Raw genomic sequence first — 13,923 nt, 5'->3', positions numbered from 1 at the left:
TGCGAACCAGTATTTTATATACTCTCTATTTCGGCTATCGTTATTGATTATGTGCCGAAATAACTGCTTGTAGGGTCTCAATGTCTAATCTAATTCTTTTAGCGGTGACTGATGTAATTCAACTGCATATCATTACACTTAATTTACTTTTGATAATACTAACTTTTATCCTCTTTTCAAGACGTTACCCATTCCGTAAACTACTCTTTCAAGTCCTTTGTCATCTCTAACAGAATTTTTATTTCTTCTCCGAGGACTTTATTTTTCTTTCAAAATTTCTCCTTGATTTCCGCCACAAATTGACTGCTGTTAAAGATGTGAATATTCTGCGAGTTTCTTACTCTGTGTCTGGAAACAGCTATTTTGATCAGGGAAACGACTAGCTGTAATAACATGTGCTCGTAAAATACAAGCTTAAGAGCCTGTCGTTTGGCGAAAGGACAGCAGAACGAAACTGCGATCCATTGTGGAACGGACTTTCCACCCGGATGTGTTCTAAACACACTGCTAACGGATGCTGGCTTACGGTGTGACCCGTCAAAACACTGTGAAAAATGCGAAACTACAGGAACTCACCTTTCCTAAAGATGTGCTGCGGATATAAAACCAACAAAAAGGCTGTGTTTTGAAAAAAAAAACATATTTTTCGCTTTCAGTTCATACGCCATATAAATCATAAAGACGAAAGTTTGCGTGTGAGTAAGTTTGTTACTCCTCCAGGCTGAAACGGCTGGACAACACGTAGGCATCTTTTAAAAGTGTGTAGTACAAGATATTTATTGATTTGAAGAACATAACGGGAAATGAGGAAAAATAATTACTCTTAGAAAAATCTATATACTCTTTAACTTTTGAATTGTATCGTATTTGTGAAATTCTTTTATTGTTTAATATGTCCTAAAGAATACGATTCAATGTAATAAATACAATGGTTACACAATCCTCAACGTGTTTAATCCACACTTCTGTACAAGCCCATTCCACTTTAAACACTGAACATCAGACGTAGCTTATAGCTTCTCACGAGCTCAAAGACTCACAACAACGGTGTCATTTAACTGCTGTGCGACGTAAAGAAGTCGCACCTTCACATATAAAATATGGTAGGCTTTTAGTGAGGCTGAATTTCATTATGATATGTGAGAGTATCCGCTGGTAATAGGCACGTACTTGAGGGCACATGATGTTGCTGCACATAAAAATATTATAAAATTTGCGCTGCACATATTTAGAAATTGCTTGTTTTCTTTCTTCGTCGAGTCAGTATGTTTGTTATCTCTTCACGCTGAAGCGGTTGGACGAATTAGGATTAGCCTTGGAATACAAATAGCCCATACCCTAAAGTAACACATACGCTACATTTCATTAAAAAAAAACCTCACAGTCTCTATTCCCGTGGGTTTGTCAACGTGACTACTGTTACCGTGGGATGGGTAACATGACTAAAAAGTCATCTGTGAAAGTTAACTATCAAATGTACATCTACATCTACATCTACATGGTTACTCTACAATTCACAATTAAGTGCCTAGCAGAGGGTTCATCGAACCATTTCCATACTACTTCTCTACCATTCCAATCTCGAATAGCGCGTGGGACAAAGGAACACCTACATCTTTCCGTTCGAGCTCTGATTTCTCTTATTTTATTACGATGATCATTTCTCCCTACGTAGGTGGGTGTCAACAAAATATTTTCGCATTCGGAAGAGAAAGTTGGTTCAAATGGTTCAAATGGCTCTGAGCACTATGGGACTTAACATCTATGGTCATCAGTTCCCTAGAACGTAGAACTACTTAAACCTAACTAACCTAAGGACAGCACACAACACCCAGCCATCACGAGGCAGAGAAAATCCCTGACCCCGCCGGGAATCGAACCCGGGAACCCGGGCATGGGAAGCGAGAACGCTACCGCACGACCACGAGATGCGGGCAGAAAGTTGGTGATTGAAATTTCGTAAATAGATCTCGTCGCAAAGAAAACCGCCTTTGTTTCAATGAATGCCACCCCAATTCGCGTATCGTATCAGTGACACGCTCACCCCTATTGCGCGATAACACGAAACTAGCTGCCCTTCTTTGCACTCTTTCGATGTCCTCCGTCAATCTTACCCGGTAAGGATCCCATACCGCTCAGCAGTATTCCAACAGAGGACGGACGAGTGTAATGTAGGCTGTCTCTTTAGTGAGTTTGTCGCATGTTTTCCGTGTTCTGCCGATAAAGCGCAGTCTTTGTTTCGTCTTCCCCACAATATTATCTATGTGATTTTTCCAATTTAAGTTACTCGTAATTGTAATTCCTAGGTATTTAGTCGAACTCACAGTCCTTAGATTTGTGCGATTTATCGTATACCCAAAATTTATCGGAGTTCTTTTAGTACTCATGTTGATGACCTCGCACTTTTCTTTGTTTAGTGCCAATTGCCACTTTTCGCACCATACAGAAATTCTCTCTAGATGGTTTTGTAATTGGAATTGATCGTCTGATGATTTTACTAGACGGTAAATTACAGCGTCATCTGCAACCAGTCATCTGCAAACAGTCGAAGGGGACTGCTCAGATTATCACCTAGATCATTTATGTAAATAAGGAACAGCAGGGGGCCTATGACACTACCTTGCGGAACGCCAGATATCACTTCTGTTCTACTCGATGAATTACCGTCTATCATTACAAACTGTGACCGCTCTGAGAAGAAATCACGAATCCAGTCATACAACTGAGACGTTACTCCATATGCACGCAATTTGATTAATAGTCGCTTGTGAGGAATGGTATCAAAAACCTTCTGGAAATCTAGGAATATGGAATCGATCTGAGATCCCTTGTCGGCATCATTCATTACTTCATGGGAATAAAGATGTTGCACAAAAACGATATTTTCTGAATCCGTGTTGGTTACGTATCCATTTCCTTCAAGGTAATTCATAATGTTCGAGTACAGTATATGCTCCAAAACCCTACTGCAAATTGAGGTCGGTTATATGGGTCAGTAATGCAGTGGGTTACTCCTATCTTTCTTGAATATTGGTGTGACCTGTGTTACTTTCCAGTCTTTAGGAACAGACCTTTCGTCAAGTGACCGGTTGTATATGATTGCTAAGAAAGAGGCTAGTGTGTCTGCATACCCTAAAAGGGACCTGATTGGTAAACCATCTGGACCGGAAGACTTGCCTTTCTAAAGAGATTGGCGTTGTATCTCAACACCTAAGATATCTACTTTTATGTCACTCATGCTAACAGCTGTTCTGGTTTCGAATTCTGGAATATTTACTTCGTCTTCATTCGTGAAGGAATTACGGAAAACTATATTTAGTAACGCATTAAGTTTAGCGAAGAGATTATTTTTTAACTGTTTTGACAAGTTAAATAAGTATGTACATAAATACTCCTGTAGGATGAAATCATCAGTAAACTCCTTCACGACGTTGATGGGTGGAGCTGCTGTCTTGCTAGCAGGTGACTTCCGACAGACGCTGCCGGTCATCGTACGAGGCATTGCAGCAGACGAGACCACTGCATGCCTCAAGTCTTCGCCACTGTGGACAGACATAGGAAGATTCCACCTCTTACCTAAAATGGGAGTTCAGCCCCACAACAACAGAGAGTCTGAACTCGATACCTCCTCGAGATGGGCGAGGGCCGCATGGCAGTGTGTATGGAAGGCTTAATAAATTGTGAAAGCCACTTCTGCTATGTTGCAAGCTCAGAAGATAACCTAATTAATGAGGTTTTACCGAGCTTACAGCAAAACTTTGGCAACGAGAAGTGGTTACGTTAAAGAGCAATATCGACGGCCAACAATGAACCGGTGAGAAAAAAAAGAATGATCAGGTACCTGGTGTAGTGACCACCTACACGTCATCCGATACAGTGGCGACAAGACACGACGCTGCTACATACCCTGCAGAGAGTTTAAACTCATTAGAGCTGTCTGTGGTGCCGTCCAACAAGTTGGAGCTGAAAGTGGGTGCAGCTGCCGTACTGACGCGTAACCGGTATGCACCAAGGTTGTGCAGTGACTGAGAAGGCCTATCGTGCTGGGCGGATCCAAAGGAGAGACAGTACTCATACCACGGATTCCCAACAAACTTGTCTCTCCCGTTTAAACGCTTACAGTTTCCTTTGAAAGTAGCCTTCTCGACCACTAAAATACGAATCCAGGCAAACGTTAAAAGTGGCAGGTATTCACCTGGATACTCCATGTTTTTCCCACGGGCAGCTTATCACACTAACGTGCCGTAAAACCTGCTAATGTGAAACGTCCCCTTAGAAAAATTATAAATGACTGCTTAAACTGACACACAATATTTTTAGCGCGACGCAATCCCCACAAAAGAATGGCCCTGACTAACAATAACCTATACCTTTCATAAATCACTTACCCCACAAAAATCTCCGTTACTCGAACTACTGCAAGACACCGAGCGCCACTACTGTCAGCTAAATAAAAGATTCTAACTACTGAAGGCACTAACTACTGATAGGCATAGTTAGCAAATGAAAGATTTTGATAGAGAACAAACAATGTATTTACCTTAACAGTGTTTAAAAGTCATTATATATATATATATATACAGGGTGGTCCCGAATTCATGGTACAAACTTTAATGGTAGGTACAGGACATTGTAACAAGGATTTATTGTATAGGAATGTATAGTCGCAGGTGACGCGGTGAGGCGTAAACAGGGGAAAGAGAAATGGAGTGATCGGTTGGTGTCACTGCCGGTAGAGGGCAGTAGATGAACATGATGTATCGCAGTAGGGACAAGCGCCATTCACAATTGTGCTGCCGTAGACGATGGGTGACTTTACGTATGCAGAAAAAGCAGACATGCATTACATGTACGGCCGTGCAAATGGTAACGCCAGAGCTGCGTTACGAATGTATCGCGCGGAGTATCCTAATCGACGAATGCCGGATCATAGAATTTTTCAACGGTTACATCGTCAACTTTGTGAAACAGGTACGTTCGACGTCAACAGACATGACGCTGGTCGATTAAGAGCTGTACGCACTCCAAGACTGGAAGAACGCATCTTGAACATAGTGGCTGATAGACCCGAGTCAAGCACAAGAACTGTTGCGCGTGACGTACATGTGAGTCATCAGACTGTATGCAGAGTGTTAAATGAAAATCGCTTACACCCCTTCCATTTTCAAAAAGTACAAGCATTGAATCCGGCAGATTATCCTCTTCGCGTGAACTTCTGACAGTGGTTGTTGCAGCAATGTGCGTTGCAGCCGGATTTCGTAGGTCATGTGCTATTTACAGATGAAGCGACATTTTCACGCGAGGGTGTCTTTAATGCGCACAATTCCCATGTGTGGGCAACAGATAATCCACATGCAACGCGTCCACATGCGTATCAACAACGTTTCGGTATTAATGTGTGGGCTGGTATTGTGAACGACTTTTTGATTGGGCCATACTTACTACCCACGAGACTCTGTGGCGAAAGCTATCTTATTTTTCTGCAAGAAGTGTTACCAGAACTGCTGCAAGATTTTCCGCTCGCCATTCGTAACCGCATGTGGTTTCAGCACGATGGAGCGCCAGCACACTTCAGCACTGCTGTACGGAATTACCTGAATGCCACGTTTGGTGCTAGATGGATTGGGCGTGGTGGACCAGTCCCTTGGCCACCCCGATCTCCTGATTTCTCTTGCCTCGATTACTTTTTATGGGGACATCTTAAGAGTCTTGTTTATGAGACTCCAGTTGACTCAGATGAGGATCTCGTTGCTCGCATATCTGTAGCTGCTGCAGGTGTGCGTGAAATACCAGGCATCTTTGAACGTGTACGCCAATCGCTGCACCGACGCTGTCAAGCATGTATCGCTCATGGTGGACGCAATTTTGAACACTTACTGTAAACATGACACTTGTCAACAACGATTTCAATAAAATCTTTCGTTTTCCTTTCGGCCGTTATTTCCCCTGTTTACGCCTCACCGCGTCACCTGGGACTATACATTCCTATACAATATATCCTTGTTACAATGTCCTGCACCTACCATTAAAGTTTGTACCATGAATTCGGGACCACCCTGTATATATATATATATATATATATATATATATAAATATATATATATATATATATATATATATATATATATATATATATATATATATATCAGTTCATGAAATCCAGTCTTACAAATTTACCGTCTTTGATAGACACACGTCCAGATCATCGGCTCTCAAAACTCCGCCATCTCTCTCCCCACACCCACCACTGCTGGCGGCTCACCTCCAACTGCGCAACGCTACGCGCTGCTAACAGCCAACTGCCCAACACTACAATAGCAAATTCCAACAATGCCACCCAGCCGCATGCTGCACACAGCACAGCAAGTGATTTTCATACAGAGCGCTACGTGGCGGTGGCGTTACCAATATAAGAACCTAAACAGCCTACTTACAGATATTACCCTCTGAGAGAATTTCAAAGTTCGACCGTGCGTGTGTATAACGGAAAAGGGTGTCAGACAATAATTTCGAATTCTGTGAAGTTGACAGTAAAACTTGGGAGTTAACGGAAGTGGTAAAATTATAAGTGAATGAAAAAATAAACGGTCGCCAGCCTAATTAGGCACATTAATTTGGAAATATATACTTTGGGAAAATAGGATATTAGCTACTGAAGTTAACTTTTGTTGAGATTTCCCTTTGAATTGTTGTTGTTGTTGTGGTCTTCAGTCCTGAGACTGGTTTGATGCAGCTCTCCATGCTACTCTATCCTGTGCAAGCTTTTTCATCTCCCAGTACCTACAGCAACCTACATCCTTCTGAATCTGCTTAGTGTATTCATCTCTTGGTCTCCCTCTACGATTTTTACCCTCCACGCTGCCCTCCAATACTAAATTGGTGATCCCTTGATGCCTCAGAACATGTCCTACCAACCGATCCCTTCTTCTAGTCAAGTTGTGCCACAAACTTCTGTTCTCCCCAATCCTATTCAATACTTCCTCATTAGTTATGTGATCTACCCATCTAATCTTCAGCATTCTTCTGTAGCACCACATTTCCAAAGCTTCTATTCTCTTCTTGTCCAAACTATTTATCGTCCATGTTTCACTTCCATACATGGCTACACTCCATACGAATACTTTCAGAAATGACTTCCTGACACTTAAATCAATACTGGATGTTAACAAATTTCTCTTCTTCAGAAACGCTTTCCTTGCCATTGCCAGCCTACATTTTATATCCTCTCTACTTCGAACATCATCAGTTATTTTGCTCCCCAAATAGAAAAACTCCTTTACTACTTTAAGTGCCTCATTTCCTAATCTAATTCCCTCAGCATCACCCGACTTTATTAGACTACATTCCATTATCTTTGTTTTGCTTTTGTTGATGTTCATCTTATATCCTCCTTTCAAGACACTGTCCATTCCATTCAACTGCTCTTCCAAGTCCTTTGCTGTCTCTGACAGAATTACAATGTCATCGGCGAACCTCAAAGTTTTTATTTCTTCTTTATGAATTTTAATATCTACTCCGAATTTTTCTTTTGATTTCCTTTACTGCTTGCTCAATATACAGATTGAACAACATCGGGGAGAGGCTACAACCCTGTCTTACTCCCTTCCCAACCACTGCTTCCCTTTCATGTCCCTCGACTCTTATAACTGCCATCTGGTTTCTGTACAAATTGTAAATAGCCTTTCGCTCCCTGTATTTTACCCCTGCCACCTTTAGAATTTGAAAGAGAGTATTACAGTCAACATTGTCAAAAGCTTTCTCTAAGTCTACAAATGCTAGAAACGTAGGTTTGCTTTTCCTTAATATTTCTTCTAAGATAAGTCGTAAGGTCAGTATTGCCTCACGTGTTCCAGTGTTTCTACGGAATCCAAACTGATCTTCCCCGAGATTGGCTTCTACTAGTTTTTCCATTCGTCTGTAAAGAATTCGTGTTAGTATTTTGCAGCTGTGACTTATTAAACTGATAGTTCGGTAATTTTCACATCTGTCAACACCTGCTTTCTTTGGAATTTGAATTATTATATTCTTCTTGAAGTCTGAGGGTATTTCGCCTGTTTCATACATCTTGCTCACCAGATGGTAGAGTTTTGTCAGGACTGGCTCTCCCAAGGCCGTCAGTAGTTCTAATGGAATGTAGTCTACTCCGGGGGCCTTGTTTCGACTCAGGTCTTTCAGTGCTCTGTCAAACTCTTCACGCAGTATCATATTTCCCATTTCATCTTCATCTACATCCTCTTCCATTTCCATAATATTGTCCTCAAGTACATCGCCCTTGTATAGACCCTCTATATACTCCTTCCACCTTTCTGCTTTCCCTTCTTTGCTTAGAACTGGGTTTCCATCTATGCTCTTGATATTCATACAAGTGGTTCTCTTCTCTCCAAACGTCTCTTTAATTTTCCTGTAGGCAGTATCTATCTTACCCCTAGTGAGATAGGCCTCTACATCCTTACATTTGTCCTCTATCCATCCCTGCTTAGCCATTTTGCACTTCCTGTTGATCTCATTTTTGAGACGTTTGTATTCCTATTTGCCTGCTTCATTTACTGCATTTTTATATTTTCTCCTTTCATCAATTAAATTCCATATTTCTTCTGTTACCCAAGGATTTCTACTAGCCCTCGTCTTTTTACCTACTTGATCCTCTGCTGCCTTCGCTACTTCGTCCCTCAAAGCTACCCATTCTTCTTCTACTGTATTTCTTTCCCCCATTCCTGTCAATTGTTCCCTTATGCTCTCCCTGAAACTCTGTACAACCTCTGGTTCTTTCAGTTTATCCAGGTCCCATCTCCTTAAATTCCCACCTTTTTGCAGTTTCTTCAGTTTTAATCTACAGGTCATAACCAATAGATTGTGGTCAGAGTCCACATCTGCCCCTGGAAATGTCTTACAATTTAAAACCTGGTTCCTAAATCTCTGTCTTACCATTATATAATCTATCTGATACCTTTTAGTTTCTCCAGGGTTCTTCCATATATACAACCTTCTTTCATGATTCTTAAACCAAGTGTTAGTTATGATTATGTTGTGATCTGTGCAAAATTCTACCAGGCGGCTTCCTCTTTCATTTCTTAGACCCAATCCATATTCACCTACTATGTTTCCTTCTCTCCCTTTTCCTACACTCGAATTCCAGTCACCCATGACTATTAAATTTTCGTCTCCCTTCACAATCTGAATAATTTCTTTTATTTCATCATACATTTCTTCAATTTCTTCGTCATCCGCAAAGCTAGTTGGCATATAAACTTGTACTACTGTAGTAGGTGTGGGCTACGTATCTATCTTGGCCACAATAATGCGTTCACTATGCTGTTTGTAGTAGCTTACCCGCATTCCTATTTTCCTATTCATTATTAAACCTACTCCTGCATTGCCCCTATTTGATTTTGTGTTTATAACCCTGTAGTCACCTGACCAGAAGTCTTGTTCCTCCTGCTACCGAACTTCACTAATTCCCACTATATCTAACTTCAACCTATCCATTTCCCTTTTTAAATTTTCTAACCTACCTGCCCGATTAAGGGATCTGACATTCCACGCTCCGATCCGTAGAACGCCAGTTTTCTTTCTCCTGATAACGACATCCTCTTGAGTAGTCCCCGCCCGGAGATCCGAATGGGGGACTATTTTACCTCCGGAATATTTTACCCAAGAGGACGCCATCATCATGTAATCATACAGTAAAGCTGCATGCCCTCGGGAAAAATTACGGCTGTAGTTTCCCCTTGCTTTCAGCCGTTCGCAGTACCAGCACAGCAAGGCCGTTTTGGTTTGAATAGCAAACAGAATACAAACTGAGAAAGTGCACTCTGTACTGTGTGTAGCAGCAGTTACCAATAACACACATACCAGTAAATTATGGGGAGCAAAACTGCACCGAGCTCGTACTAATGACGTCCACAGTCAATAGCATTACTTAATCAAAATACTGAAACATCACTGCATAAAGTGCAGAACTAATTTTGGACATGAGGAGCTTCTATCTTGACTGACATGAATAACACAAATAAAGATGAATAACATCTTTAATACACTGTTTAAGCTGTTCTGCATATAGCAGTTTTCCTTAGTAGCTGTAACAGTTCATTTTTTCTTAATAGGAGGACAATATTATGAGGACCCTTAAACTGGTATAGTTTCGCTACCTGATGTTCTTTGATTATTGCAAAAGTAAAAACTATATCTAAAAGCTAATCATTCACTTAAATTACTTTGCAAGGTAATAAAACGCAACCCTGGGATTAATTAACTTCAAAAGGGACCATTCTTGATGCGTACCAAAACTACACTATCTTTGAAAATGTGTACAACTTTGCTTCTAATAGTACTACCGCAAATCGGTTCATTAAAGATTTATATGTAGTTCTACTTTAATCACCTGTGAAGAAAGTATTCTTGGCAATAATATTTACACAATGTTGCACTGCAATCATACACAACTATAATTTATAATAAACTAAGGATATTTAGCAAAAGCCTATCCAACTTCACTTTTATGGTTTTAGCTTTTAAATAATTAAGGTTTTCACTTCCCTAATAATTGATCATTAAATTTTTGTAGTTAAACTTCCTACCTTAACAATTTCACTTGGAGTAGTCCATAAACAAAGCATCCAAATTTTACTCTTACTTTAACTTTTGCTACTCCTTTTACTTTAGACAAAAAATCACTTTTAAACACATGAATGCCTGAATTGTTCATTTAAATTTGGATACTCGGTTTTAGTAGCAGTTACGAGAGGACCCTGCATAGGTTCGTGATCTTGAAGTAATGGTTTCGAACACGAATTGACGTTTTATGTGATTATTATTGAAACAACACACAAATTTGCTGGTCCATGCCAATATACATTACGTAACTGTATGTATGAAGTCTGTGAGCAGTGGGGAAGATTAGTGGCAGGTGAAATGGCGGCTAACTGTAGTCACGGCTCTTGAAGCGCGAATGGTCTATAAAATCTCTTCTTGGCGTCGGATTTTCAACATATTAGAGCCATACCATTATTCCGTGAATACCAAATAATAGCCAGATCAACATGCGAGGCAAACCACTTCTAATGCAGCTTCCAATTGCCTCTCCGTCGAGGTGTACCGTGCTAAGACTAGCCACACAGTACGTGCCGTATACACAAAGGACCCGCTGAGTTCGACCGCCAAACCCACCTTTTACATCGCGCCATGCCACTTTCGTTGCGGAGGGACTTCCCCTACAGCGTTTACATTTTAAAAATACAAGTGCTCTAAGCATGAACCTGCTTTTAACAAACATACTTCTTTCATAAACATATTCATATTGTAATAATTTAAAATTTCAACATATTCTTTTTTCGTATATACATTACAAAACTCTAAATTTTCTTGCCATACATCAAGAAGTTCAAACAACACGGACTGCACAATTCATAAATTGCAGATACACAGTTACTTAAAATAAACCTACTCCTAATTGATATAACGTCTCGTGTGTATCGAGAACCATAAATCTCTGCATATATGTAAAGACGAAGAATTCACGGAATGTTATTTACTGAGAGTTCAAGGTCTCCACAGCCACCAAGACAGTTTTCCGTGCTAATTGTATCGCAAACAGTCGTAAAATTATTTGCTCCCTTTCTTGGCACAGTTTGTAATTCGTTACTCGGACAGGTAAAATTTTTCCCAAAGCGTTGTTTTTCTGGCACCTTCTCCCACCGTCTCAAAATATGGATTTTTTTCCCCAGTATCTCGCGGTCTGCTGGATCTCAAATGGCTCCCGCCTCAGTACCTCCAAGAAACAAGTTTTGCCGTGGCGCATGCGCGTCTGTATGAGTTTCAGTGACAACATTTCTTTGTAACTAAATGTTTAACTGCGGGTAACACCGCGGGGCGCAGCTGGTCTTTAATACACTCATACAATAAGGCAGTACTAAAAGTGTGATAATTAGGAAGGCAGGTTCGTATTAGGGACCATCTGTTGCTCAGGTTGTGCATGAAGCAATGAAGAACGTGAAAAAAATCAGTACAAGTATAAAATTGCATTAGCTGGAATATGTATCATTGTTAGAATTTGCAAAGGTTACCTAGACTAAATAAGGAAGAAAAAATGATACTGGACTTTGTGCATACTTTAGGACAGGTACAAATGAAGTTAAAACGACAGTCATAAATATTAACGGGAAATAAAGCAGTGACTTGAATGAGATTTTCACTCTGCAGCGGAGTGTGCGCTGATATGAAACTTCCTGGCAGATTAAAACTGTGTGCCGGACCGAGACTCGAAATCGGGACCTTTGCCTTTTGCGGGCAAGTGCTCTACCAACTGAGCTACCCAAACACGACTCACGCCCCATCCTCACAGCTTCAATTCCGCCAGTACCTCGTCTCCTACCTTCCAAACTTTACAGAAGCTCTCCCGCGAACCCTGCAGAACTAGCACTCCTGAAAGAAAGGATATTGCGGAGACATGGCTTAGCCACAGCCTGGGGGATGTTTCAAGAATGAGATTTTCACTCTGCAGCGGAGTGTGCGCTGATATGAAACTTTCTGGCAGATTAAAACTGTATGCCGGACCGAGAATCGAACTCGGGACCTTTGCCTTTCGCGGGCAAGTGCTCTACCAACTGAGCTACCCAAGCACGACTCACTCCCCGTCATCACAGCTTCAATTCCGCCAGTACCTCGTCTCCTACCTTCCAAACTTCGAGAAATACTCGACGGTGAGGATATAGGTGAATCCCAAGGTGATTATAACGTCAAGCAAACCGTCAAGGTATCTGTGCTACGTGATAAGATTCGTCATTTGGAGAATGGTGATCGGAAAGCTATGGAAGCTTTGTTATTAGAGTATTTAGATTTGTTTAATTCAGAATGCCCACTACCAGCAACTCCTATTACACAGCACCGTATACCGACTGGCGATAGTCCGCCGGTCTATAGAAAACCATACAGGATAGCGAAACACCTACAACCACTAGTGGAAGAATTTATTAAACAACAGCTAAGGGACGGTATTATAGAGAACAGTGAAAGCCCGTGGTCTGCCAACATAGTGGTAGTTCCTAAGAAGTCATTGGATGCTACTAAAAAGTATAGGTTTTGTTGTGACTATCATTTTTTGAACGCACGAACTGTAAGAGATGCATATCCAATACCGAACATCACGGAAACATTGGACAACCTAGGTCGGTGTAAATATTTTTTGACACTAGATCTAAAGATGGGTACCATCAGATAGAAGTAAGTCCCGAGGATAGACCGAAGACGGCCTTTACAATAAGCCTTGGTCACTTTCAGTATCGAAGAATGCCATATGGGTTGAAAAACGCTCCTGCTACTTTCCAGCCTCTGTTAGATGGTGTGCTTCGGGGTCTGAAACCGAAGATTGCTATGGTATACCTCGATGATATCGTTACTTTCTCGCGTAATATAGAAGAGCACGTGGAACGACTGAACGAAGTATTTAGTAGGCTAAGAGCGGCAAATCTTACGCTTAATTGAGAAATGTCGGTTTGCTCAGACGCAAGTGACTTATCTTGGGCATATTATCAGTCAGGATGGGGTAAGAACGGATCCTCGTCTAACGTCGGCTGTGCGTGGTTTTCCAGTGCCACAGACCACTAAACAAGTTCAGCAATATGTCGGTTTATGTAATTACTACAGACATTACGTAAAGGGGTTCTCGGAAATTGCACATCCATTAACGAGATTGTTAAAGAAAGGTGTTAAGTTTGAATGGACAGCACAGTGTCAGGAGGCATTCGAGAAGCTCAAACAGATACTAACATCAGACCCAGTGTTGATACTTTCTGATTTCGAACAAGAGTTCATTCTATCTTGTGATGCTAGTAATATTGCTGTATGTTGTATTCTTTCTCAGAGGGTTAATGGACAGGAACATCCAGTGGCTTATGCTTCCAGGCAACTGAATAAGGCAGAGAAGAA

The 13,923-nt window shown here is 41.1% G+C and overlaps 1 non-coding gene across 1 annotated transcript; it reads right to left on the bottom strand.

Moving 5' to 3' along the window:
- Window positions 1-12,543: 12,543 nt before the first annotated feature.
- Window positions 12,544-12,618, bottom strand: Trnas-cga (transfer RNA serine (anticodon CGA)). The gene has a single exon. It is a non-coding gene; the product is annotated as a tRNA-Ser (tRNA).
- Window positions 12,619-13,923: the final 1,305 nt, after the last annotated feature.

Source organism: Schistocerca serialis, chromosome 7, assembly GCF_023864345.2.
Source record: "Schistocerca serialis cubense isolate TAMUIC-IGC-003099 chromosome 7, iqSchSeri2.2, whole genome shotgun sequence".
Classification (NCBI taxonomy): domain Eukaryota; kingdom Metazoa; phylum Arthropoda; class Insecta; order Orthoptera; family Acrididae; genus Schistocerca; species Schistocerca serialis.
The sequence above is the reverse complement of the archived record's forward strand: the minus strand, read 5'-3'. Positions and strand labels throughout refer to the sequence as shown.